General features: G+C 41.7%; 1 protein-coding gene across 3 annotated transcripts in view; it reads left to right on the forward strand.

Moving 5' to 3' along the window:
- SCAF8 (SR-related CTD associated factor 8) overlaps window positions 1-27,898 on the forward strand; it is a 206,604-nt gene that overhangs the window by 118,967 nt on the left and 59,739 nt on the right. For 2 of the 3 annotated variants that reach the window (XR_012902730.1, XM_075924487.1), the window contains one exon: window positions 487-1,590. The exons of the other annotated variant lie outside the window; for it this stretch is intronic. The gene's annotated coding sequence lies outside the window, so the exon portion shown is untranslated. Of the gene's footprint in view, window positions 1-486; window positions 1,591-27,898 lie in introns of those variants that run through there. 3 annotated transcript variants of the gene reach the window in all.

The following is a 27,898-nucleotide window of genomic DNA, read 5'->3' on the forward strand; positions in this document are numbered from 1 at the left end:
TGTATAACAGTCAATTAGTGATTCATTAAAATATCTATTTATGATTAAACCCTGTATAAACTATTTAAACTGTACCCTTAATAAAAAGTGTGACCTAAGAAAAACTACAGCATTATCAATCCAGCCTTTTTCACTAGCAGTGCATTGACTATGAAAATAGCAGATGTTCTTTACCTAAAGAACATTTATAAATATTTTTAAATATTATAAATTATGGAACAAAATAGGAGAATAGAAAATAAGAAGACTTGCTATTGGTTTCTGTCCTGGGTAGTGCTTTAGGAAGTGTTCAGTATAGAATACATTTCTTCTTTTTAGCATGCTAAGGATAAGAAAAACATTGAAAACTGCATCACAGATTCCTGATATTTACGAAATAGTTATTATTGAGTGACATCATCTCTCTTTTTCAGGGTTTGTTTTTTTTTTTAATTGGAAACACTCCCATGACCAGTGATGACTAGTTATTGTTCCTTTTGTCAACAGGCAAGATGATGGAGGAAGTTCTGGCAGCTTACCATGTCCCCGGCCCTGCAGAGTTAAATGAGGAGTGCTTCAATGTTCTAATGTGCATCACAACGGATCTTGTTTCTGAAGTGTTAGAAGGAACCCAGCATTACATGTGCACCAATACACTGTTTCCGATAGAACCCAGGGATGGCAAATTTATATACCAGTATTACCTGTCTGGTGCAGATTTAAATTTTATAAATTAAAACCATAAACTCTATGAGTTTCTAGATGTTATTTATGTTTTTTGAGGATGAACTCAGATGAAGAATTTTGCATCCATCAGAGAGACAGGCTCTTCTGCAGGACCAGAAGATCATATTGGACTGTAAATTGTAACTAGCTCTATTTGTAGCATATTCTAGTGCAAGTAATTGAAAGACAAGTTGCAAGAAGATCCTCCAGGGAATGAAACTCGTTTTGTTTTTATCCGCACATTTTAAGAAAAGGGTTCTTTTTTTAGAAGCAACCACTTTTACTTAACACTACATGTGCAGTCTTTGTGCAGCTCTTGACTGGTGACTATACTCCAGAGATGTTGGATCCTGAAAATATTTAGATTTGTGATTAACCTTGACATTGTCAAAGTTCCATGAAAATTAGACAGGAATCATTCCAGGGCCAATATCTGACTAGACCTGTCCTGTCATTTCCTTTTAGTGTCCAAAGGGATTGGAAATAGGGATGGAAGTTGTATTGAAATATAAAATTATATTGTACCCATTTTTGATAAATGCACTTCCCCAAAAGTGCTGTGTGTCTCAAGAAAGGGTACACTTGCCTTGCATAATCCCTCAAATGAAAGCTTTCCATTTAGGGTCAGTCTTGTTAATCTCCTAACTAGCTATAGAAAAGAAGAAACATGTATAATGTCCCACTGTCTGTGAAAAGGACATTTTGTCATTCCTCTATTTATTTTTGCTCTATCAAAATTAAAAAGTGCCAGTTATTTGGAATGCTGTATTCTGTGGTCTCTTGAAATTTGATTAGTGAGAACCTTTTGGCAAGATCATTCCCATTATGGTGTAACTGCATGGTGACCACAGCTATGGAGCTGTATAATAAAGATCTAAGTTCAAAGCTCTGTTTCTGATAATTTTCTCTAACCTTTACAATATGTCTTTAAAAACTTCCAATATATCCTCTTTGGGCTCAGTGCATTAGCTCAGTGCCCAGTAGCAATAGTCACACATTTTGGAAGCTTACTGTGGATGTTGATATTACAAATAACAATGGGTATTTTAAGAACCACTTCGTTGCATAAACTGACACTAGGCATTTAGACCTAGATTCTCTAAAGTTTGGGGAATTAGATGCCTAAACAACTTGAACGATCTGGGCCTTGGCACCTGTTTCTATGAAGAGTGACCCTACTCCTCGCAGGCCTATCTATGCAGTACACCTAAGCAGCAAGACTGAGCTTTTTTTCAATGAGACAGCTCAAGGGCTCCAGGTAACCTTTCATTATCTGTACATGGTTAGAACCATAGTTAATGTTAGTGGGGCTCTTCTAAAAAAGGGTGATAGAGTGAGCATGTGAGAGGAAAATATTTCTGCATTTTGGGCTTGATCTTACCTTATGTCATCACTTGTTCCAGAGCAAAATAAGAGCAAAGTGTGTATAATGTTTTCAAATCAGTTTAGTAGCATTTTACATCCACTTTGCTTTGCTGTAAGGGATGGCACAAGCCCAAGGCCTTAGAGAATCCCGCCCTTCAAATGGAAGAGCTTTTTTTCTACTGAAACATTTGACTAGCATAAAAATCCAGTCTCCATTTGTTTCTAAAGTTTGAAAAATAGATAAAGCCTTTAGGATTGCCTCGACTTCCTCCACTATTGTTTTGTCCTTGTGTAGTCGTTCACATCAGAATGGTAGTGTTTAACATTCCTACTGAACTCACACGTGAATGTCTATACTTGGTGCACTGTAAGGGAGAATCAGCCTCTAATTTGCAAGTGCCTGGTCCCACAACTTTCACATTGCATGACTGCTGTCTTTTTGCATTTTTCATTAGTAGTAAAATTCACCCTTTTAGTGATGTTACAAGGAGAAATAAAGAGCCAAAAAGAAACTCAGTCTGTGAAAATTAATACACTCCCCCCGTCCTTAAATTTACCCCATCACTACAGTAGCTGTGGCCCTTTGAGTGTAAGGGGAAATGATTTTACAGTTAAAAGATTATTCTATTTCTATTTGCATTTTTACGAGACTTTAATGGGGAGATGCAGAAATGAAAGATCATTATATAGCTAAGATTTAGGTCTGCTCTGCACATAGATTTTGAGCCTATATCACCGTGTGGGTTAAAGATGTGATTTTTTTAAAACCCGATATCAGGTAGCAGTACAGCCCTTATTGTGGAGGCAGTGATGCTAGTATAAAAGAACCTTATATTGGCATAGCTATGATGATTCTTGGAGCACTCAGTGCTATGAGTCACCTTCTTTCTCCTATCTCCAACAAGAGGGAGGCTTTCATATGGTAGCTGGGTGTCCGCTCACTAATACCAGCAGCCTTGCAGCCAGTCAAGCACTTTTGCTGCAACTCACCCTAACTTCACTTTGCAGGTTAACAATTGGCACACCCGAGTGGCCATGTCCTTCTGAAGCATTATCCTGTGGTATCCAGTCCCTGACACTGGCTACTCATAGAAATTCCAGATCCTCTGCACCCAAAGGTGTAACATAACCTAGTATTCCAGTTTTTCCTTAAATTCCCACTCTGTAGCACACACCACTTGTCATAAAACAAAAGTAAGGTTTTATATAAAAAAATAAAAGTTTAACTAAAAGTGAAGAAATGTGATGGAAATAACTGGTTACAACACAAAACAAAATTGTAAAATGTGAATCTGGGTCTACACTTAGTGTTACTTTTCCTATCTAATGCAGTAGGCTTTCCCCCCAAAATTCAGTCTCTTGTAGAAATAGCAGTTTCACAAGAACCAGGCTCCAAAGATTCATGAAAGCCCCCTTGCTCTTTAAGCGGTTTTCCACAATACATGGATCCAAAGTGTCCTTCCCTGTACTCTGCTGTAATATTATCTTTCTTCATAGCCAGGATGCTTACTAGAATGTTCCTTTTCACCTCCAACTGGTTGCTATTGTTTGCCATTGTCTTTGATGATTTTCCATTGATTGCTCTGGGATGTAGCAAGAGCAGACAATAGGAACATGCATTACTTTGCTGGCTGACTAGGGACAGGTGACAAATATCACTTGTTTGAATGGGTCATTGCTGATGCCTGGTCTACACTAGAAAATTAGGTCAGCTTAACATGTCCATCAGGAGTGTGAAAAATCCATATGCCTGAGCAGTATAGTTAAGATGACCTAAAACTGCATGCAGACAGATCTTGGTCAATGGAATAATTCATCAACCTAGCTACTTCCTCTTGGGGAAGTGGATTACCTACACTAACGGGAGAATCCCTCCCCTCAGTGTAAATAATGTCTACTCTGAAGTGCTACAGCCTTTCATGCTGCCCTGCTGTAGTGTTTTAAGTGTGGCCATACCCTGAGACACGTTATCCCTTGTTGACTAATTTCTACTGAGTCCATAAAGCATACTTTCAATATAAATACATTATTCCTTAAATATTATCTATGCTAATGAATCTTAACAAGTTTCAAGCTTTCTGTAGCAAACTTTCATGTTTATTTTAGGGATAAATATCCTATGAGATGTGGCTTTGGTGCAGTATGTCAGGTCTGAGGTGAACATTGTTTGCAAAGAACAGGGGATCCTTTGCCAAGGTCTCTCTGGTTACCCTTCACTGAAAGAAATAAGCTATCCCACTATAAACACTTTTATAGTAATGAGTACTACTCAGGGGGTTGCACCACTGTAACAGCACTGATATAGTTAAGGCCGTGTAACTTTTGAGGGAAGACAGGGCCTTAGCTATAACTGTGGCATAAAAAGCTCCCTAATGCAGAGCACTGATAAGAGATGCAGCTGGCCACCATACATGGATAAGGTTCTGTGCCAGTGCTTGGTATGGGTGGCCCACTCCTCCCTTTTTGCCCCCACCCCTTTCTGCCCTCCTCCCCACAAGAGCTCAATCCTCCCCCCTGCCGTAGCCCCAGGCCCCAGCACTGGACAGTTAGGAGTGTGAGGGTTAAGACTCCAGTCCCTTTGGGCTGCAGCCAGCACCCACAGCCCCTGGGCAGTACAGCCACAGCACACTCAGGCTCCAGTCCCAGGGATTTGGCGGTCGGGCAGCACAGTGGCCATGCTCCAAGCTCCCCACAAGCCATGTGCCCTGACTTCTACACCAAACCCCAACATCCTCCAGCCCTCTGTCCTGAGCTTCCCCCCCCCCCCAACACTACTATCCCCCACCCTAAGCCTCCTGCACTCTATCCCAGATTTAAATCATAGGTACTATCATATCGCAATCCTCTACTGCAATTCCCTGCATGGGGTTGCAATATGACAGTACCAGTAAGAAATTTAACTTACTTTCACACCAAGAAGAGGCCTAAATGTGTGAACAACTGAAGCCATCAAATTCGTAGGGCTGTTGTCCAAAGTGACTATGACACAATTTGTATTCAAGTGTCAAACCAGAAATGCGGAAGAAGTAGTGCCCACCTCAGAAAAGCTGACAGACCTCTTTTGTCTGTGCAGTTGCACGCTGTGCCATATGCCCGGGTGTTCTCTTAGAAGTCAGTTTTTGAAAAGAAGGTGCCTAACTGTGGCCCCATCTGTTGAAGGAACGATTTTAAAAAACAAGAAAATCCCATGGCACTCTAATAAGGGCAGAGGGTGGAGCTTTTTGTTCCCTGGATGAATCCCCTTTTCAGATGTGTCCTCGCCCTTTGCCTCAGCATCTGCACAAGAACCTCTCTGTCAATGGGCATGAATATTTAAAGGGCTCCACGGCCTTCCTCTCTTCAATCAGTTTCAAAAGTAATTGTTCTCTGATGACTTTCTACATTTTGATGCATGCTACAGATAGCTTCATACACAGCATTAGCTGACTTTGATAAGTTGAATTAATTCAATATTTGCACAATTAGAACAAATACTTAATGTGGATTTGTGTAATTAGCCAGCAAAACACTAACTTTGCAGACTGAATTCCAGTATGAAGTTCACATTAAATAAGATGATTGTAAGTAGATTCCTTAGCAGACAATAGTGCCTCCCAAAATAAGGAGAACATCAGTTTTGGCATAATTTTATCTTAGACATGAAATAGTAGGTACATGACAGCTTTTCTATCCATTGTTGTTTGAGTATCAGACTTTTTGTTCTCATAGAAAGAGTGAACATTTTGGGTCACAGCAGGGGTTTTGATGGTAAAAATATGATGGTGTTTCCAAATGTTTGGATGCAGTTTTGTTCCTACTACCTGTCTCCAAAGCTTCAAAAATACCACTTATTTCCACAATTACATATCACACTTCAGATTGCTCAGGCTTAAAATTGACTTTCTTTTGAAATATATATATTTGAGCAAGCAGCATTGCCAATCCATGTAATTAATATGAGGGGAAAACCTCAACAGTTGATCCATAATGTAGTGGCTCAGTTGTTGTTAATGTGCTGCTTGGCACACAAAGAAGGAATCCAAAGGTTATAAGAAATAAATTACCAAGGATCTGTACATAGTTTCACATTTAAAAATTACTATTGCGACTTTCATCCAAGAATCTTAAATTGCTTTACAAACATTAAATAATGTCACACAAAATCCCCATGAAGTAGGTATCACTACCTGTCTGTTAGACCTATGTGATTTCTCGACTATCCCACAATAAATCAGGGGCTGAGGTAGCATCCAGGACAACTACTGCTGTGCTCAAAAATATCAAAAACAACAGATGAACAAAATAACACAAAACAGAATTTATGTAAAAATCCCCTTTTCCAGGAGGTTTTCTTCACACTATACTTTCTCACCATTGTACTTTTTCTTTTAAATAAAGGGATCCTTTCCATGGAGTTTACCCCCACCCTGCTGCATCTGTCTTCCCCGCCTCCCACATAATATCAGGTTCTACTAGCCCCAGAATCATAGAAATGTAGGTCGGGAAGTGATCTTGGTAGGTCATCTGGTCCAGTTCCCTACACTGAAGTAGGACCAAGACCATCTCTAGCAGGAGGTATTTGTCTAACTGTTCTTAATCCTCCAAAGACAGAGATTCCAACACTCACCTGGGTAATGTGATGCAGTGTTTAGCTACCGTTGTAATTAGGTATTCTTTACATTTACTGTGTGGCAACTATAACATCTGGGGACTATAATTTTCATTCTTCAGTATTTGGCAGCTCCAGGCCAATTACTGTACATTTATCAGACCTTTTCCTTTTTGGCACATTCAAACCAACCTCCTCCTAAACATGAGGTTGGAGTGACCATGATCACTTTTAACAAGTCATGGCTGGTGAATGCGAAAGGAGAAAGCACTTTCAAGCTCCAGAATGGATGAAAGAAGAATGGAGTGTTGGAATTTGCATAAGGAGTTCTGGGCATTCCCTGGATGTGTATATGCAGTGACTCCAGCCCTCATGTGCCTGAGTACAACATAAAGAGAATATTAACACTACCTCTACATCATCAGTTAATTCTCAAGATCGCGTTACTCCAATTTCCCATACCAGTTGAGAAGTAAAAGCACAACTGAAACAAGGCCTGAGAGATGGACATGATGGTTTTTGTGGGAAGGGTCCAAAAAGCCAGTAGTAGAAGTGATTAGAGTAATTCTGCCCTCTGTGAAGAATTTCCCAAAGTGTCTATTTAACTTGAAAAAAAAGAAAGGCCACCTTGCACTAACCCAGGCACACATTTAAAGAATGAGCTGACAAAGTCAGAAAACTGCAGAGAAGCATAGTAACTCGAAGATCTACCAATTACTATATATCCATTTTTTAAGGAGGGTTGTTTATGGCCAAAAAAGCAATATTTTCTATTTCTATTAACATTTTTATTGTAATTTATTAGCATCAGCAGTCAACAAAGCACAAATTAATCCTTCTACATCTAACAGTGACAAGAACAACAACATAGCATTGTTAGCTTCAAGTCCATGGGAAATAGTAATTTCAGCAGACTCAGTACTAACTTTTAATGACTGTAATTGACTTGTTCTTGCTGACTGTCAGATATACATTCTTCATAATGGTAAACCAATGATCTGCTGAGATAGCTTCTAAGAGAGAAGGGCTGCAATGATTAGTTCATGACCGTCTACAACCGATTTAATGTTAGATGATCCTCTAAGCATTTTAGGGAAGCTATAGGGCAACCATCACAATAAGACCCAGTGAAGCTGGACAAATTCAAACCAGAAATATGATACAAATTTTGAATAGTCAGGGTAATTAACCACTGGCACAACTTATCTAGGCATGTAATGGATTTTCTATCATCTGAAATCTTTAAAATGAAGATTAGAGGCCTATTTAAAGATACGATCTAACTCAGTCAGAAGTTGATGCAGGATTCAGTGAAATTCTACGGTATGCCTTACTTCAGAAATCAGACTAGATTATTATAATGTTCCCATCTGGTTCAAAAATCTATTAATTTACTATAAGAACCTTTTATATTGGCCACCATTAACATTTTCTCAATTATTACTTACTTGTAAGTCTTTTATATTTATAGTAAGTAGGTGAGAGATGTAGCAGGCATAGAAATGCAAATACCATAATAATATTATTTGAAATGGCACCATGATAAAGGTTTTAATTACATCTACTGTGTATCATTTCAATGACAACAATTTCCCTTGAAATAAGAAACATATGTTCTACATCACCTACATCATCCAGTAAAATCAACCAAGAAAAAACCCTATGCCTGGGAAATAAAACTAAAATCAGACTGGACTGGAAAGATGTCCATTTTTTTAGATAGTTCAATTACTCAGTTCTATAAGATACATTTTGTTTAATAAAATATTCAAGGCATGAAACCAGTCTCATTCCAGCTGGAGCAGGCAGCCTCCAGAGTGGATCTGCAGGCACAGTGTTGTACTGGGTGCATAGATGACTTCCAGGTTGTGGACCTCACTGGTTAAGCATGCCTGAGGTCATATGGCAGAATGGGCATTTAATAAGACCAGCTGATACACCTTCTGCATACCAGGGTGGCCCATGAGCAGGCATAATATCCAACTTTGCTTCAGCTCAGGGAAATGATTTGAGAATATGTAAAGGGATGCTCTTAATGCTGAGAGCCGAGAGGAACTTGCGGAAGATCCTGGAACTCTTGCAAGGGGCAGGTGTCGCTGCTGAATCTAGATTTAATTCATTTTTTTTAAATGAAAAACTTGCTACATTTCAAGTTTGATGTCACTTGAAGTTGTGATGTTCTGTTTCCTTAATCTGCAGTGCACTTAACTCATTTCTTACTTTCTTTTAGCAAGGACAGAGCTATATTTACTCAGCTGTTAAATTAATGAATATCAGAGCAAAGACTTATTCATACCTCAGGATAATTTCTTAGGCAATTTCACAAAGTCTTCTACTGTGAGCCTTATAGCAAGGAATTAATCATTACCTTTACATTGGCCCACTATCATGTCAGAATATTAATTGTCATTTACTAAACACTGCAATTTATTATGGTCAATTAAAAGGGCTGTTTTGCTATTCATTTTAAATCGTTCCAACTTTTGAGTTCTAGAAGTGATGGCATTTCTCTATCCACAGGCACAGTGGTAAGAAGGATGAGAGAAAGAATGAACCCCAAGTAATAGGTATCAGTCACATTGCTTAACACACTAATGAGATGCTATGGTGATGAGGGCAGTATAATAACCTGAACAGAATAAAAGGATGAACTTCACTTCAGTGCCTGGCTAGTACTGTACCGAATATGGTGGTTGTACTAACAAATGGTCTAAGAGTCCAGACAACAATTTAACCCAGAAATACCATGGATCAACTGTGTGGAAATACAGGGTGGTGTACAATACCTTTTCTTGACATGTTATTGTGTTTCTTGCATTTCGTGAATCCCTAAGGGAAAATTCAGTTGAAAATTCTCAGCTGGTTCCTATTGGTTCCAGATGGTAGAGTAGGTTTTGTAGCCGAATAGGAGATCTATTTGGCTACTGATGATTTAGGTTTATTGATCTTCCAGTAAAAACTAACAGAGACCAGTAGAAAACAATAGAGGCCCAGTTGAAGAACAGAACCTACTTGAACTGCACAAGGAATCATAACACCTAGAGAGGGTTATTGCCTTTCAGTCTTTGGAAAAGGGCCTTGCAGAGGGATCAGAGCCAAAATACCAAGTTTGCATAGGTTGACTCTATATTGATCTTTCCTCCCACTCATAATCTGATTCAATTTGTGCATAGGTAAGGGAAAAACTATGCTTTGAGTCAGAAGAGGCAAGGGAGTAGACATGAATATACAGTTGTGTTCCATTACAACTATCATGAATATTGCTGATCCTGAAAGTCTTATAAGCAGAACCCTTGCCACCATTTTCTGGTAACTCTGTATAAATTCCTTGGAGGGCAATCAAACATAGTAGTGTCAGTCTGAGGTTGAAAGCCCAGCCCTGTGTGTGTGGTAATCTTTGATCTTTACTATATACTCAGGTTAGTCCTTAGTACCCATCTATCTTCATCTTCCAGGGGAGTCTGAGGAGGAATAGTTGAGGTTTGAGCTCCAGGAGCAAAGCAAAGAAATTATTTCAGCCCTTGAATAAAACCTTGCTTTGACAGCTGCTGAACTGTGAAATTTGAGGAGAACTTTGGATTTATGCTGAGTAGAGTCTTGCAATAAAAGTTTTACTTCCCTTTTAGGTTTCAGATATTTCATGTAATAATTGGGACATTTAGCAATATGCTTAAAATCAAATGTAGTTTCCTTTCCGTTTGCAATCCCAATACTGCCAAATTCACCATTCTCTGTACTTGTAATAATTGTGAGTCTTTCCAATCCAGCTGTGCTCTGATTAATACATGGCTTATTAAACACCGTTTACATTTTGCATCAGAACATTATTTTTGAAATGTCACCCTCAGACTCGAAATCTAAGTTTTTCAGGTTCATATAGTTTTTGGAGGGTAACCTCCTTTGGTTCAAAAGGATAATACTTGGACATTAAATAGCACCTTTTATCTGCACTTCCCAGAAGACTGTACAAGATCACTTATACTTATCCTGTCTATGTGGGGAGAGATGGAAAGGTGCAATAGGTCTTCCCTTCCTAATTGTCACCCCTACTCAAGCGGCTGTTCTTGCTGTCACAATTCCTGCATGTAGGGTAACAATCCTACTTAGCACCACAGGGCAAGCAAGATACCCCAAAGAAGGGTGCAGCTATGCCTTGCTAAAGGTCTTGTAACGAGTCAATGGAGTAATGCAGCTTGTAAAAGCTCTCGTGATTGCGGCTGAGAATTACAGCTATGCAGTCTCTTAGGGAGCATTAATGAGTTGTCCTGATGAAGACAAAGATAAAGAGTGGCCACGCAAACATATATATTCAATATATCAGTTTGGGTTTAGTCAAGACTGAATAAAGTATTGCACTCTTTGGGAGCCCTGGATGAAAAATATTTCTCAAAGAGAGCTTTCCTACTTTGCAAAAGCTATACACATAGCTAAATCTTATTCTTTCCCTTTAAAGAAACATGACAACTCTCTCTTGGCTCATGCTTCTACGGCACATTCTCCTCCCACTGTCAATATCTGTAGTACTTTCAGCAACAAATTTACTTAGGACTTGCTTGGTTTCTCTATATTTTTTCATATTTTTATTTGGTGATTAATTTCTGTGATTGTTGTGAGAGAATTAAGGTGTGTAGGCTGGAGGGGGGGAGTGGAATCAGTAGGGTTCTGTATTGGTTCTCTTTTATAGATTAGCTGTAGACTTTCTGAATTCTTTTAGCCTGTATCTCCTGCAGCTGATTGTTCTAGCTCACAGATACCACACCAGTCAGCCAGAAAATTATCACCATGATGTGAAGTTGTGATTTCTGAGCACTAGAGGGAGCTCTTTTCCAATATTACCACTTGCTCAGTTCATTGAGTCCTGACAAAGGTCTATTTTAAAATACATTATAGTAGAACTTTTTTTTCACCAGTATATCATTCATAAATACATTAGGATACGCTATGTGGAATATGTAAAAAACAAAAATTGTTAATCCAACATTGTGTTAGTCAAGGCTTTTTAGACATTCCATGTATTTGTTGTCACTTTTTTTTCTCTCATTTCTGTCTTTCCAAAGACTTAGAAGATTCAGATTTATTTTCTGAAATTATTTGTTAACAAATATTTGAATAGTTAAAAATTCAAGAGATAGCTTTAAATTCAAACTAAATTTCAAACTTTATTGTCAGATGGTTTCAACAAAAATACCGGACACACTTGACATTACATCACAATCTATATTACATCTTCTTTAGAAAATACTGGGCATTTAAATTTTCTCATTTATATTTTCTCAATTTGTTTCCCAATCAGAAAGCTCAAATACTGGACTGTCCAGTTCAAAAATGGATACCTGGCAACCCTATCCACATTATTAAGGGTTGTACAAGAGCATATTGTTTTAATTTAGGATGGTTTCCCCTCTCTCTAAAATGCCTTCTCTCCAAACCATTAATTACTTAGCATAGTGATTTTTCTTCGGGAGTGGCCAAAAGTGGGATGACTAGAAGAACCCAGACCTTTTTCAACTTCTGACTGAGCCAGTGGACCCTGTCAGTGGAGTTATATCAGTGTAAAATCAATACAAATAAGGTCATGATCAGGTCTCAAGAGTGTGAACTCTTCGGCGGGCTACACTGAAAAAGCCATCAAGATCGCCAACCTGATGTAAAAGTGGTGAAGTCTTTTAGCAGTGAAGACTTTGTGAGCTACAGAGCCAGCTCTGAGAAGTTTCCTGTGTACATATTGGAAAGGGCAGTTGTGATCAGGCAGGGGTAGGAGTACTGCCAATGGAGCCATAATTATCTGGAGTCCCCAGCCACCCCCACAAAGGGACAAGGTGTCACAGATCTCCCTAGAACAAAGCCCAGTTATTTGGGAGCACTTTGAGAACGGGCTTTGCCACTTATTGACTACAGGTTGCACCTCCCCAAACTGTGATTCTCTGGCTAGCAAATTCTGGCAGGACCTGGATATTCCTGGAGCAGAGAGCCCCAGGGCCAGAAGCCTAGTGGCAGGTGTCCAGCAGCTCAGCCCAGGCTAGAGCCAGTGATGGTGGGGCTGAAGACCCCAGCCAGGGTCACAGCCAGTGTCTGGCAACCCAGTTGGAGCCATGGCCGGCAGCAGCCTGGCCAGGGCTGGTAGCTCAAACAGTCCATAGGCAGGGTGGCTGGCCAGGGCAGAAGCAGGGAAGGGTAGCAGGCCAGGGGCAGGTGGCAGGGGTCCTCCTCTGGTCTGGAAAATTCTCCTGTTTGGGACTGGTCAGGTCCCAAAGGTGCCAAAACAGGGAGGTCAAACCTGTATGAAGTTAGTCTACATACTGCTGGTTGTGTGTGCATGTATCTAGGCTAGCATGCCAATGAATTATAGTAAATTCTTCACCCTGATTGAGCTTTTTGAAAAGCCCTCTTGTTGCCAGAACATGTTTTCAGGTTTTGTTTTCTCTCCATGTAAATCGTAATGCAAGAGGGGACAATTATAGAGAAGGAAATGGTTAAATGTGTCACCAAAAGTCATAGTTTGTATGGAAAAACAAAATGCTTCAAAGAGCATTACGTATGCACAAAATCAGGCCAGTTTTTTTTTTCTTAAATGCTGCCAAGGATGCCAAATTCTACAGATAATAAATTGTACACATATGCCAAAACTTTTCATACCATTCAACGTTTGCTCGATATGACTTTAATTATGTACAGTTTGGATAGCTGGAAAAATAAACTACAATTACATATTACAAAGACAAAGGCAAATCCTGAGATGATTGTTGCTGCTTGGGGTTAAAACATATGCAAATGACATTGAAACCTCTTTCAATGAATCACTTCTGGAATGTGTTGATTTCTTTAACTCCTCTGGAATCGTGACATGACTAATCTCCAACCCAGAGACCAAACTGACTGTTTGAATGGAAAATGTCAGCTGAAACAGGCTCTTGGAAGAACTGCAAGGTCTGTTTTTATTCTAGACGTGAAGTCTGATTCACCATTGCTTTGCAAAGTTACTGCAAAACACAATAATCCTAACTGGGTAATGTTATGCACTCATTTTGCAGTGGTGTAAATGACTACATACGATGCAAGGAGATGGTGAATTTTGTCATTAACCTGGTTTTTTTTTAAATGGATTGTCCTTTCTGCTTATATTATTTATATAGTATGTACCGATTACTCTAAGGCTCCTAAGTCACATTGGTGTTGAAAAAATAATTCAAAAGGCACATTCGTTCTTGTTCAGTTAAGAATCTACAAGCTTTACTTCTGATTCACATTGGAAAAGACTCTGATCATATCAGTTGTTCCAACATTTGGATACTTAACAAAATTGATGGCATGATCTGATGCATAACTAATGCATTTATTCATTTAAGCATCTATTTTGATGCTGATGGAAGTTACCAAAGAAGAGTCTTTAGAGTATACTAATTGGTATTTTCTAGATAATGTTTTAGGACTATCTTTTTTAAAAGTCCACTTCAGTAAGACTCTATTAAAACAGCTCTGTGTTGTAATATTAACAATGTTTAATTTAAGTTATGACCACACTGTACTTTGTAATTTCCATGGCTACTACACATCTGTTGGAGAGAGCTAGTTGAACTGTTCAATCTCAAATATATTCATTACTGACATAGCCCCTCTTTTTGTTAGCTAGTCATTTGTGAACTGATCTTTATTCTTCCAATGCATTCATTATTCCTACATTGTTACCAAAGAACCTGAACAAATTTTCACACTAAGTACTATGTCCACTATAGCTATTTACTAGTTATTGTGTGGACACAATGAGAGAGTGCAGGGAATAAACAGCTAAGCCTGCATTCTGATCACTTTGACACTCATTTGTTCCCTGGAAAAAGATGATTGGGATAATTAAAAGTAATTAACTGATCAGGCTGGTGGGCTGGGTGAGCTAATTAGCTCAATAGGGATACAGAAGCACAGGAAGGACCGGCTGAGGAAGAGAGCCCGAATTTTCATCTAAAATATTATTCACATTAAAATAGTACAACTTTTGAGAGTTAAGATGGTTTGAACTAATAGCTAGTAGGGGGTCTGAATACTCAAGGATAATGATAACTCATGGATAATGTAAAAAAGTAGTTGTCAATTGGGATTAATTATTGAATGGGGGAGTTTTGCAGGGACTGTAGGCCCAATACTAGTCAATATTTTCATCGGTGATCTTGAAGTAAATATAAAAATCAGTGTTGATAAGATTTGCAGATGACATGAAGATTGGTGAAGTGGTAAATAACAGTGAGAACAGGCCAGTGATACAGCATGATTGAGAATGCTTGATAAGCTAGGCCCACTCAAACAAAATGTGTTTTAAAGAAGCCAAATTCAAAGTTATACATCTAGCTACAAGAAATTCAGGTCCTACGTCAGGATGGGGAGAAACAGTGACTCTGAAATAGAATTGGGGTCATAGCGAACAAACAACCCAATATCAGCCTCCCTTCCCCCGCCATGTGATTCTGTAGCAAAAAGGGCCAGTGCAATCTTTGGATACATAAACAAGGGTAAACATTGGTAGTGGACTAGTGCGTTACATTCTGCTCTCCATGTGTCTATGGCATTAACCATGGCTGTTATCATTAGACCTGGGTACATATCAGATCAGATCTGAACCCTAAACTTAGGGTACATCTAGACTACATGCCTCTGTCGCCAGAGGCATGTCCATTAGGCTGCCAGACATAGTAAAATGAAGCGGCGATTTAAATAATCGCCGCTTCATTTAAATTTACATGGCTGCCGCGCTGAGCCGACAAACAGCTGATCAGCTGTTTGTCGGCTCAGCGCGATAGTCTGGACGCGCAGGTGGCGACATCAAAGGTATTTGTCGACCACCCAGGTAAACCTCATTCCAGGAGGCATACCTGGGTGGTCGACAAATTCCTTTGATGTCGACACCCGCGCATCCAGACTATCGCACTGAGCCGACAAACAGCTAATCAGCTGTTTGTCGGCTCAGCGCGGCAGCCATGTAAATTTAAATGAAGCGGCGATTATTTAAATCGCCGCTTCATTTTACTATGCCTGGTAGCCTAATCTACATGCCTCTGGCGACAGGGGCATGTAGTCTAGACATACCCTTAGATTCAAACACTGTAGCTCAGGACCATCTCTAATTATAATGTCAGTACTATGTTTTCCTCCTGCTGCTCTGTTAGCATTAAGCATCATTTCAATATGATATTCAGCAGGAACAACACAGTGCAAGAGAGTCGTCAGCAACCATCATGTTGAAAAACAGTCTAGCGATAGAAACAAAAATATTTCTCCACTCTCTTCCCAGGCAACTATATTGTCACCTACCTAATAGGTTGATTTTAGAACAGGCCCTCATGTGATGCTAGCATGAATTTTTACTGTACTTAATTCTACCCAATGGCTATCAGAACAATCACCCAGGAAAGAACATTTTCCCTAAGACTCAACAGTGAATGTTTGAGCTTTTAACTCAGTGTCACCAATGTGTTCCGGGATAGTAGTGATATGAAACAGCTATTGTCAGACAGTGGTTTGAGGGCCTACGTGGAATAAGTCAATGGACTAAGCCAGTTTACAATCAACAGTCACAAAAAACATGTTCACAGCTGACACTGATACCCTCAAGAAGATTCAGGCAAAGGCCAGTGGTGATGATAGATTGAACCAAGTGATTAACTTTCACTCACAGAGGTGGCCATAGAACAAGGATACAACACAATATATTAGTGCAACCACTTAGGGTCCTGTTTCTAAGCATATTATACAAGTTCTGTGAATAAAGGGAAAGTTTCAATCTCAAATGCTATCTGATACTTACTTTCCACTAGCATTAAACACTTCTCTATATGGAGGAAGAAACCTCTTTCCTTCTGAATTTTGTATGGTGTTCAGCTTCAATGGAGTAAAGATGAATCCATGTCTGTCTGCTGTCAGCTTGCAGTGAAAATGTATTCTGGTTCTCTTTGGAAGTGTGTTGTTCATTGCCCCACTGTACAACATGTGGTGTCACAAAAACTGTATGACTGAACATAATATAAACACTTCAGAGGGGTAGCTGAGTTAGTTTGTAAGTGGAAAAACTCAAAAAACAACGAATAGTCTAGCAGCACATTAAATACTAACAAAACATGTAGATGGTATCATGTGCTTTCGTGGGTAAAACCCACTTCTTCAGATGACAGTTAGCTAAAGGACATTACTGTATTTCTCAGGAACAGTATGAATACCTAATACAGTACAGAATGGCAAATGTACTTGCCATATGTTGGCTGCTTTTGTATAGAAGAGTATATATACTTAACAATGGTTGGTGGATTGTACTGTATTCTGCCACAATATAGCACAATTATCAAACACCAATTTCAGATTTATTGTAATGCTCATCCCTCTTAGATGATATTCCACTATTCCGCAATGGGTAGGGTTTCTAAGCTACCTCTGTTGTTGCTGGCAACCATGGAGATTAACACATCATAATACTGCTGAGTTCCGCAGAGTACACCAGAGTGTACTGTCTCTCTCTGCAGTCTGCCCTGGAGAGAGGTATCACGCTGGGATGTCAAACTGGTGAACTTAATTGAAAGGAAGATGTGTTGATTTAGCAGCAGTGCAGGCAGCCTTATATATTAGAGGAGCTCCAGGCTGCTTAGTCCTTGGGGAGCCAGCTGTCAAACTGAGGTCTGGAATGAGGCCTTGGCAAACTGCAGACATTGTACTGGGATAGGTTTCCTCCATGCTAATACATATAGTGGAAACCCATCTGTTTACCTCTGGTAAGAAATGCCAGTTTTGTTTTGTTTTTTACATCTTTTGGAAATACATTGTTTCAAAGTAAACACCCACACATATGCTTGTCCTGGCTTTTTAGAGACCATTTCTGTTCCAGATGGTGGTTTTTGTTTTCTTTAAGCACCTAAATAATTCTTGAAGCAAATAAATAAAAGGGATTGAAAGCCTGTATTCAGAGGAGGGTAAGGCAAAATAGTGGAAGACTTAGTGAGGTGTGGAAGCCTGTCCAACATGACTGTTGTCTTTTGCTTCTCCACTTCATTTCAACTGGGAAAAGGCGATGGTATTGGATAAGGAGGAAAGAACTCTATGTAAATCCTAGCTGTGAGCCTGTGATCAGGCATTTTATGGAAAGGAGGTTCTTTGCATCTAATGTTTGACACCTGTAGCCAGGTATGGAGAAGCTGCAGGTTGTTGTCTGTTCCATTTCTTATTTTAAAATATACATGGGCAGCTTTATTTATAATCTTTGCTCATTGTTTGGGGAAAATTCAGTGCTTTATGAAAATACTGTATTGAGATCCCGGGAAGCAACAGTAATTCAATCTTCCTCAGACTGCGTCACCCTCGGTCTGTAGCAACCATATCAAGAGTTAAGAAGACATTTAATTGTACATGACCATTCCATGGTGTTCGCTGAGACAACCATCCTGCGTGCTTGCCTATTAGTGTCAGTTGTGAATGTGTTGTGTGGAAAACTGTGGTAAAAATTACATGCTGTCCCTTTAATGTACAGTGGGTGTCTTTGTCTTGCTTGCATGCTAAGGTGGTCTGTAGGAAAGCGTGTTTGCAGCCAGCTAGCCTAGAGGAAAGTGGGTTGAGTTGTGCCTCTCTGTTTTAGGGTGCAGCTTGCTTTGTATCTCTCTGGTTTGGTTTGTTTGGGTTTGGTATTTTGGAGCGGGTTCCTGTGTGACATTGTTCAGAATAGTAAGAAATAAGGAAATGTTCAGTGTACCCTAAGGTAGCAGCCCTGCTGTTCCTTTGGATCCATCGACGACGTGGAGAGGGGGGACCCGCTACGTGGGCAATAGCCTGTTCCTCCATATTACATCGCCCTGGCTAGTATCCAACTACCAACATATCTCGCAACCCTGGAGAGGACACTCCAGCCTCGCTAGCGCTACTAGCGCGGAAACAACACGGGGAGCAACAGTTTACCGGTTATAAGCCACAGCTCAATTGGCGTAGAGCATGGCGCCAGGGGTTGTTCCCGACGGTGGGAGGGATCTTCGGGTCTCACTGGGCAGTTACCGCCCGCCTCAAGCTGGGCAGCCCCCAGACAGTCAGGTACTGCCCCGCCACAGTCTGCTTTCCTCACTGGGTGCATGAGGATTAGGAATATTCCGAACGGCAGGCTGCAACCATCGCACCAGGCAACAAAACACTGAGAAAGAGACCACCTCTTAAACTGGGATGTTGGAATGTCCGTACAATGTTGACGGGCCTCTCCGAAGACGTTTGGGACATTGACGACCTACGAAAGACAGCAGTCATCAACAACGAACTTCTGAGGCTGAACGTAGACATCGCCGCCCTACAGGAAACACGACTGGCAGACTCAGGCATTCTGAAAGAAAAAGACTACACCTTCTACTGGCAGGGAAAGGCCCCAGACGAGCCCAGACAGCATGGCGTAGCTTTCGCGGTGAAAAATAGCCTACTGAGTATGGTAGAACCAGGCAGTAATGGCTCAGAACGACTCCTCACCCTTCGTCTCAACACCACCACGGGCCCTATCACCCTCGTCAGCGTATACGCCCCAACTCTGAACGCAACATTGGAAACTAAAGACCGGTTCTATGAGAACCTAACATCTGTCATCAACAGCATCCCCGACAAGGAACAACTCATCCTTCTGGGTGACTTCAATGCCAGAGTAGGTGCGGACAATGACTCATGGCCTTCGTGCCTCGGAAAATTTGGCGTCGGCAAAATGAACGAGAACGGCCAACGCCTGCTCGAGCTCTGCGCTTTCTACAACCTGTGCATCACCAACTCATACTTTCAGACCAAGCCCCAGCATAAGGTCTCCTGGCGACATCCGCGCTCGAAACACTGGCACCAGTTGGACCTTATATTAGTTCGCCGCTCAGCTATCAATTGCGTCCTGCACGTACGCTCTTATCATAGCGCTGACTGCGACACAGACCACTCCTTAGTGTGCTGCAAGATCAGGCTGAACCCGAAGAGGTTTTATCGTTCAAGGAAACAAGGAAATCCTCGCATCGACGTCAGCAAGATGTCACAGCCTGACCTGACGCAGAAATTCGCAGAAGCGCTTGAGAAGGAACTTGACGCCACACAGACAGGAGACTCTGCCATGGGAAAGTGGGAAACACTGCGGAACATAATGCACTGCACTGCCCTGGCAACCTTTGGAAAGAGGACCACAAAGACGCACGACTGGTTTGAAGCAAAGTCCTCTGTGATGATTCCAGTCATAGAAGCCAAGCGCGCCGCCCTGGCAGAATACAAGCGGTCACCAAGCCAGAGGAACCTACAAATTCTCAGGGCTACTAGGAGCAAGGCTCAACAGGTTGCCAGACACTGTGCGAACGAATATTGGCAGCAGCTCAGCAACGACATCCAGAAAGCAGCCATATCAGGGAACACAAGAGGCATGTACGACGGCATCAAGAAAGCGCTGGGCCCTACCAAGAGCAAAACAGCACCCCTCAAGTCATCTACTGGAGAAATAATCTCCGACAAGCAACAACAGTTGGGGAGATGGGTGGAACACTACTCTGACCTCTACTCCAGACGGAATACGGTGACCTCCGCAGCATTAGATGCCATTGAATGCCTGCCAATAATGGAAGAACTTGATGCAGAGCCAACAGTAGAAGAGCTCAGCAAGGCTGTTGATAAACTGGCCTCAAGAAAAGCCCCCGGCAGCGACGGGATTCCTCCAGACCTGCTGAAACAGTGCAAGTGTTCCCTACTGCACCCTCTTCACAAAGTGCTCTGTCAGTGCTGGAAAGAAGGAGCCGTACCGCAGGATATGCGGGATGCTAAGATCGTCACCCTCTACAAGAATAAGGGCGAGAGAAGTGATTGCAACAACTACAGAGGCATCTCCCTTCTTAGCATCGTAGGCAAAGTATTTGCTAAGGTCATCTTGACCCGACTGCAGAAGCTGGCTGAACGTGTCTACCCGGAGTCACAGTGTGGTTTCCGCGCAGAACGGTCAACCGTAGACATGATTTTCTCCCTACGACAACTCCAGGAGAAGTGTAGAGAACAGCAGATGCCCCTGTACGTCTCCTTCATTGATCTCACCAAAGCCTTTGACCTGGTCAGCAGAGACGGACTCTTCAAAATCCTTCACAAGATCGGCTGCCCACCAAAACTGCAGAGTTTGATTGAATCCTTCCACACAGACATGAAGGGAACAGTGCAGTTTAACGGCAGTTGCTCCGAGCCTTTCAGCATCAGCAGCGGCGTCAAGCAAGGCTGCGTTCTTGCCCCCACATTGTTTGGGATCTTCTTTGCCCTGCTCCTTAAGCATGCCTTCGGCTCAGCAACGGAAGGAATCTACCTCCGCACCAGATCGGACGGCAAGCTATTCAATCTCTCTCGCCTCAAAGCCAAGACGAAGATACGCGAGACGCTGATCAGGGACATGATATTTGCCGACGACGCAGCAGTCGTCACACACACCCAGGAAGAACTACAGTCGCTGATGAGCCGTTTTTCCATGGCCTGCAAAGACTTTGGGCTGACTATCAGTTTGAAAAAAACAAACGTCCTAAGCCAGGACACTGTCACTCCACCAGCCATCACAGTAGACGACTACCAGCTTGACGTCGTCCACCAGTTCACGTACTTGGGCTCCACCATCACCGATAATCTCTCCCTTGACGCTGAGCTCGACAAGAGGATCGGGAAGGCAGCCTCTACTTTAGCCCGCCTGACAACCCGAGTGTGGACCAACCCCAGGCTGACAACCGCAACAAAGATGGCAGTGTACAACGCCTGCGTCATCAGCACCCTGCTGTACGGGAGCGAGACATGGACCACATACGCGAGACAAGAGCGGAGACTGAACGCCTTCCATCTACGAGGTCTGCGCCGCATCCTGGGTATTACCTGGCAAGACAAAGTCTCCAACTTCGAAGTTCTGACTCGAGCCGGCCTCCCCAGCATGTACACCATGCTCCGACAACGTCGCCTGCGTTGGCTTGGCCATGTACGCCGCATGGAGGATGGGAGGATCCCAAAGGACATCCTCTACGGGGAACTGGCATCTGGGAAGAGAACCACAGGGCGCCCGAACCTGCGATTTAAAGATGTCGTGAAGAGGGACATGAAAGCCATCGACATAAACACGCAGTCCTGGGAAGACCTCGCAGCAGACCGCCCAAAGTGGAGGGGCACCCTGACCACACAGCTCAAGTCAGGCGAAACGAACATGATGCGTGCATCAGAAGAAAAGCGAGCCCGCAGGAAGTTACGCAACAACAACAGCCAGGGAACCACCTATAGCTGCGACTTCTGCGGCAAAGAATGCCTGTCCCGGATTGGCCTTTTCAGCCACCAACGACGCTGTCCCCGACGCTGTCCCAGACAATTCGACACGAACCAAGACGAGAACTAGGATACGTCATCCATGGTCAACTGACCGACGGAGGCCAACAACAAACCCTAAGGTGAACGCTTGGGCAGCCACCCAGAAGAGATTCAAATACTACCCAGCTGATTAGCAGAACTCCCATAGCCAGGAGCATGTGTTGCTGTTGGTGGTGCACATCCGTATATGCTTTGATGCACATAACAGTTATTTCACACATAAAAGGAAAAAATTAGAGGGAACACTGTCAATGTTATGTTGCAACCTTCCAGCAAAAGAATGTATATTTTATCTCACTTTTCTGTTTGGATGCTGTGAAACATAACTGTTTGGTTATTATTTTGTGATGTAGCTTTGGTATTTCTGGGTTGCCTGCCATATTGGTGATATGGATGCTCTTCCAGTGTGATCTGAACTCAGAGAACTACACACTTCACACAGGCCACTTGAGCAATCAGAATATAGCAACCTCCAGAGACCTGGGTTGGATGTCAAACAGCAGCCTAGCAGTGATGGCTTTTTTTTATCTCCCATATAGAAATAAATGGGCCATTTTTTGGGATTTCAATTTTTTCCCCATTTTTACATCATGTTGAAATGGAGACCTTTGTGTGCAAACCAGAGTCAGTCAGTCAGGAATAGCCAGCAACCCCGTGGTTAGGGCATTCACAAGGGATGTGGGAGAGCCACTTGAACCTAATAACCAGGCTAAATGGACTCTTTTTCTCTTTGGCTATGTCTAGACTGCACTGTTAAATCAGAAAAAGAAACACAATTCACGGTTCGCAAGTTGCGTATCTTTTTTCTATTTCTTTCGAAAGACGCTCTTTCGAAATATGGCACATCTACACGGTGCCAACTTGCGAAAGAAAGTGCTCTTTCAAGCCATCTCTTATGCCTCATAGAATGAGGTTTACAGGGATGGTGAAAGAGAGCGTCCATTCTTTCAAAAAAAAATTCAAAAAAACTGACACGTTCCTTGGATGCAGTCTAGACGTAGCTTTTCTTTCTGTGCTTTTTGAGCAGAAACGCCATTCTAGACTTGAGAAACCTTCCCAATTAAGGTCTGTCCAAATCAAGCCTTTCCTCATCAAAACTTTCAGTTTTGACTAATCAGCAGTATAATCTGTTTGCTGAAAAAATCCTGACCAGCTCTTCTCCCACTTCCATATTGGAAACCTGGGCAGTGTTTTTATCCAACTGATCAGTAGTTGACATTTCTCTACTGATCATGTAAAGCCATTTTTGGAATTGGAAGTTTAACCTTCCTGCTTTGGGCTGATGACTGAGTGGCTGTGTTTCCTTTACAAAGAGCCCTGAGATATATCTGCTGTATTCAAGTTTTTCCTCATCTCCTCAAATGTATTACTTAGGATTGTACATTTCTGAAGCTAGTAAAAAAAAACAACCACCGGTTTTTCTTTTTAGACATTGGCATAGAACTCGTTCAGAATGCCTGGGAGTCTGCTCCTCTAACAGAGAGAGGGTGCACAAGATGTTAATGGAAAAACAGCCCTTTTAATTTTCTAGTTTTAAGATGCTGGGTGAAAATGTGCTGCCAAAGCTGAGAAATTATATATGTATCATTATGCCAGTGTGCTGACACATCAATGCTGAATCGGGTGGAATACCAGTGTGACAGCTTTCACAAAGCAATATATCAAATTACTGACACACTCAAATGCCTTTGAAACCGGGCACATACATATATTGCTCATTTGCTCCTATCTGTGTTTACAAATTATTTGAAAGAATCGTTTAAAAAAATAAAACGATTGAAAACACACTACCCTCTCTATTAACGGTCATGCTCTTGCAATGGCAGGGTAAGCAGATTAAAAGTATTTTCCAGAGAAAGGGAGTGAGTTGTCTTAGAAGCTATTTGTGCAGTGGTGTTTGTTATGAGGAGCAGCCCTTGCTTACCTAAAATTTAGAATATGGACAATCCAGCTGCATATGTGTCATTTGTTATCTGTGGCTTACTGATTACATAAATATTCATGATAATGATATTTACCTTCTTTGTAATGCACTTTCAGATCTACTGCTGAAATTATTAACGATGTATATTCATTTCTAAACCACAATCTTCTAGGCCAGATTCTGTTGATCAGTTCAGTTTCTTGCACATTTCTGTTTAAGGGACTTGTATTTCCAGCCATCCAAACAACATGATTGACCCATAAAGTATAAAAATTAAAACTTGACTGTCAGCATATGTAAACTTTTTTGAACCAGAATCATTAGCATAATTAGTTTTATATAGTTCTAGTAAGTAAAAATTGCTATGCAGCAAGGTATCTGGCCTATTTGTTGCAGTGGTGCTTATTGTACAGGTTGAACCTCTCTGGTCCAGGACTTTCTGATCCAGCAACATCCATGGTCTGACAGGACCCTGGATATTGCTGGACCAGAAAACCCTGGACCAGAGACAACACCCTTCCCACCCCACAGCAGCTGTTGGCTGGGAGTCCAGGAGGGGGCTACCAGCAGAGTTCAGCCAGCAGCTGCTGGGTGCTGGCCCAACCCAATAGCCCCTGAAAGCGGGAAGTGCAGCCTAGCCAGCCCTGCAACCCCTGGGCCTGGGGCACAGTCCATCTGGCAGCCACTAGGGGTCAGGAGCAGAGTGATAGCCAGGAGAGGAGCTAGCCAGGAGACTAGCACTTCTGGCAGAGCCCTGACCTCCCCTGGTCCAGCAAACTCCCTTGTACGTAGGGTTGCCAGATGGTTTAATAAAAAATACAGAAAACCCCCCTCCCACCCTCAGCACAAAAAACAGAAAAAATTTTGTTGAGCCAAAAAAAAAAAAGGTGGTGGGGGGGAGACCAAAGTTGTTGAGTATTTTCTGCTTTTTTTACCCGATGGGGTACCCGAATAACGGACAGTCCGGGCAAAAGCGGACACCTGGCAACCCTACTTGTCCGGGATGTGTTAGATCCCGAGGGTGCGAGACCAGGGAAGTCCAGCCTGTAGTTTCCTTCTCTTTGTGCAGATTTGTAGAGAGAGTTGTTGTCAGTAATATCAGATTGTCTTTACAGTCACACTAGCTATGATAGTATTTTAAAAAATCAATACATTGGTACACTGTAAGGCTACATCTAGACTGGCATGATTTTCCGCAAATGCTTTCAACGAAAAAGTTTTCCGTTAAAAGCATTTTCGGAAAAGAGCGTCTAGATTGGCAAGGACGCTTTTCCACAAAAGCACTTTTTGCGGAAAAGCATCCATGACCAATCTAGACGCGCTTTTCCACAAAAAAGCCCTGATCACCATTTTTGCGATCGGGGCTTTTTTGCAGAAAAGAAATCTCTGCTATCTACACTGGCCCTTTTGCACAAAAGTCTTTCATAAAAAGACTTTTGCCCGAACAGGAGCAGCATAGTATGTCTGCAAAAGCACTGACAATCTTACATGAGATCGTCAGGGCTTTTGCGGAAATTCAAGTGGCCAGTGTAGACAGCTGGCAAGTTTTTCCGCAAAAGCAGATGATTTTGCGGAAAAACTTGCCAGTCTAGACACAGCCTATATGTGGAAGTGATAAATCACAGAAACATGGAATAAATAATATGTATCCTGTACTTTTGACTGCCTCATATGCTCCTTTCCTATTAATTTATCTCCAATGGGGCTACTGATAAATCACAAGCCCCTGAGATGCTTCAAATAACGGCCATGTAAAAATAGGATGTAAGGAATTTTTTTCTTTTTCACTTCATCCCTAATCCTTAATATGGAATTTCTCTGTTCATGAACACATTCACCATCCGAAACTCCTGCTGATAAAATTTGCATGCCATCCCCTCAGGTATTCCACCTCAATTATGGCACTAGCAATGGGGTATTAAGCAGAATACAGCACCTTTCAGATCTAGATCATGAGTGTGACTATGAGTAGGTTGGCAGTGACTGAAAGTAGGTTATCTGACTGCTAAGTGCAATGAATTGGCTGATGTCAGTCTGAATACTTTGGACAGGTTTCCACAGTATAATAAAAGAACATCACAACCAGCACTAACTGATGTCCCCCTTGGCAGTCTCCACAAAGATATCAAAGATTGAATGGACATGAAGACAAACCCGCCCTGTCACATTAGAGATGGTGTACCCAGCTCAGGGTTGAGGCATATTGGCGCATCTCACAGCTTGCTTGACCGAGCTTGCGCTGCTGCTACCAGGTTAATGAAGAGAGAGAGGATTTTAGTTTTTAGGCTTTCAGTCTGACACATTTCATCAGAACTATAGTTTGCAAGTAAAATCAAACAAATAGTTTTGTCCTATAATGTCAGATTCTGATTCTCCACTCCATTACACCAGTTTCATGCTGGTGTAAATCCATTAATTTCAAGTGAGTTACAACAGAATAAACCAGGGGTGACTGTGTGGAGAAGCAGGCCTTACATTCTTGAAAATCCCTTTTAAAAAATCAGATCTGTGCTGTATTATTAGAAGGACTGCTGATCACAGGCTAGCCTTGAACAATTCAGAGCCAATGCTGCTAGGTCATTCCTGCGGGGGAGGAATGGAAGATGAAGTCACTGTTCTCACATGGAATTGTTCTGTTTTATCGGGTCATGTTTCTCCTGTTTTCCAGCACTTTCAGCTTACTTTGGCTCAGGTCAAAAAAGGTTGCAAATGGAGTCTCTGACTAAATCTCAGGGCTGTGTGAAGAGAGTTAATTAGCCAGATGGTAGTTTAAAATGTTGCTGCCTATTAGCATTGGTCGTCTTTGACTGGCACCCAGGTGTGAAATCATTGACTACATTTCAGTACTGTGTGAAACAGATCATTACACGGCATCTGCCCCCAGTTCTACCCTTAAATGGTCACTTTGCCAAATCAAGGCCCCTGAAAGAGAGAGAGATGAAGCAACAGAACATAAGGGGACATCATGCACAGTAGCAACAGGGCTTTTTGTTAGGATGATCATGAATATCTGAAGAGGAGGAATGTCCTAGTGTTCAGGGCTTCAGGTGTCTATTGATTTTACAAAAAACAAGTGCTAAACCTAGTTTTCTAAATCCCTGCAAGCTGGCCCACTGAGTAGTGAATAGGAACCTCACAAGCCACTTCCCACAAGGCTGGTCCCTGCCCTTCCCCCTGTCTTTTCACCTGCCCTCATTTTGCTGCAAGACTCTGTCCAAGACAGTTTGTTTGAATGACGTGAACCCAGACCAATCCAAACAGCCAATGCAGACAAGATGACATGTGCATGTTCCCTTTTCCCATTGGAACTGGGATTATAGGTCCTGTTTAGCAACACGTTTTAACTAATTCATTTCTAAATATGAATATGAAGAAGATTTAACATCTTTCAGAATGTGTTAGCTGGTTGTGATCAATCTGAGGCTGCCTCATAGGGCTTGCCATGATCATCTGAGAACTGGAATAGATAGGTTTTAAACAGCTCGAGCCTGAAGTGAAAATGGCAAAAACCATGTTAACCAAGAGCAGGGGCATTCAACTAAAAAATAAACTGCTGCAGTGAATCTAGATGATCGTAGGGAAGAAATGCTAAATAGAAGCTACAATTGGAATATCCATATTGCTCCTCACTCTAGTATTTCATCACCCAGGATAATATCATGTTCTTCTACAGTACTTCCTAGAACTTCAAAAATCTTTATGCACATTAATGTAGCCTCGCAATACTCCTGTGAGACTGGGAAATATTATTATCCCCCATTTGTGGGGTACATAGTACCTGACCCCAGAACTTCCTTTGACCCTTAAAGAATGTGTGCCTGACCTCATGTGGAATGATGGATGCTCAACATTTCTGAAAATGTCTCTTACTTCCATGAGAAATGGAGAGCTGGCCTTAGTCCCTGGCATACATAGCTTAATATTAGTCAGGTTCTATTATTGTTTTATGAATTAGTCAGTGGTCTTATGCATAACATTGCCAT

Source organism: Pelodiscus sinensis, chromosome 3, assembly GCF_049634645.1.
Source record: "Pelodiscus sinensis isolate JC-2024 chromosome 3, ASM4963464v1, whole genome shotgun sequence".
Taxonomy (NCBI): Eukaryota; Metazoa; Chordata; order Testudines; family Trionychidae; genus Pelodiscus; species Pelodiscus sinensis.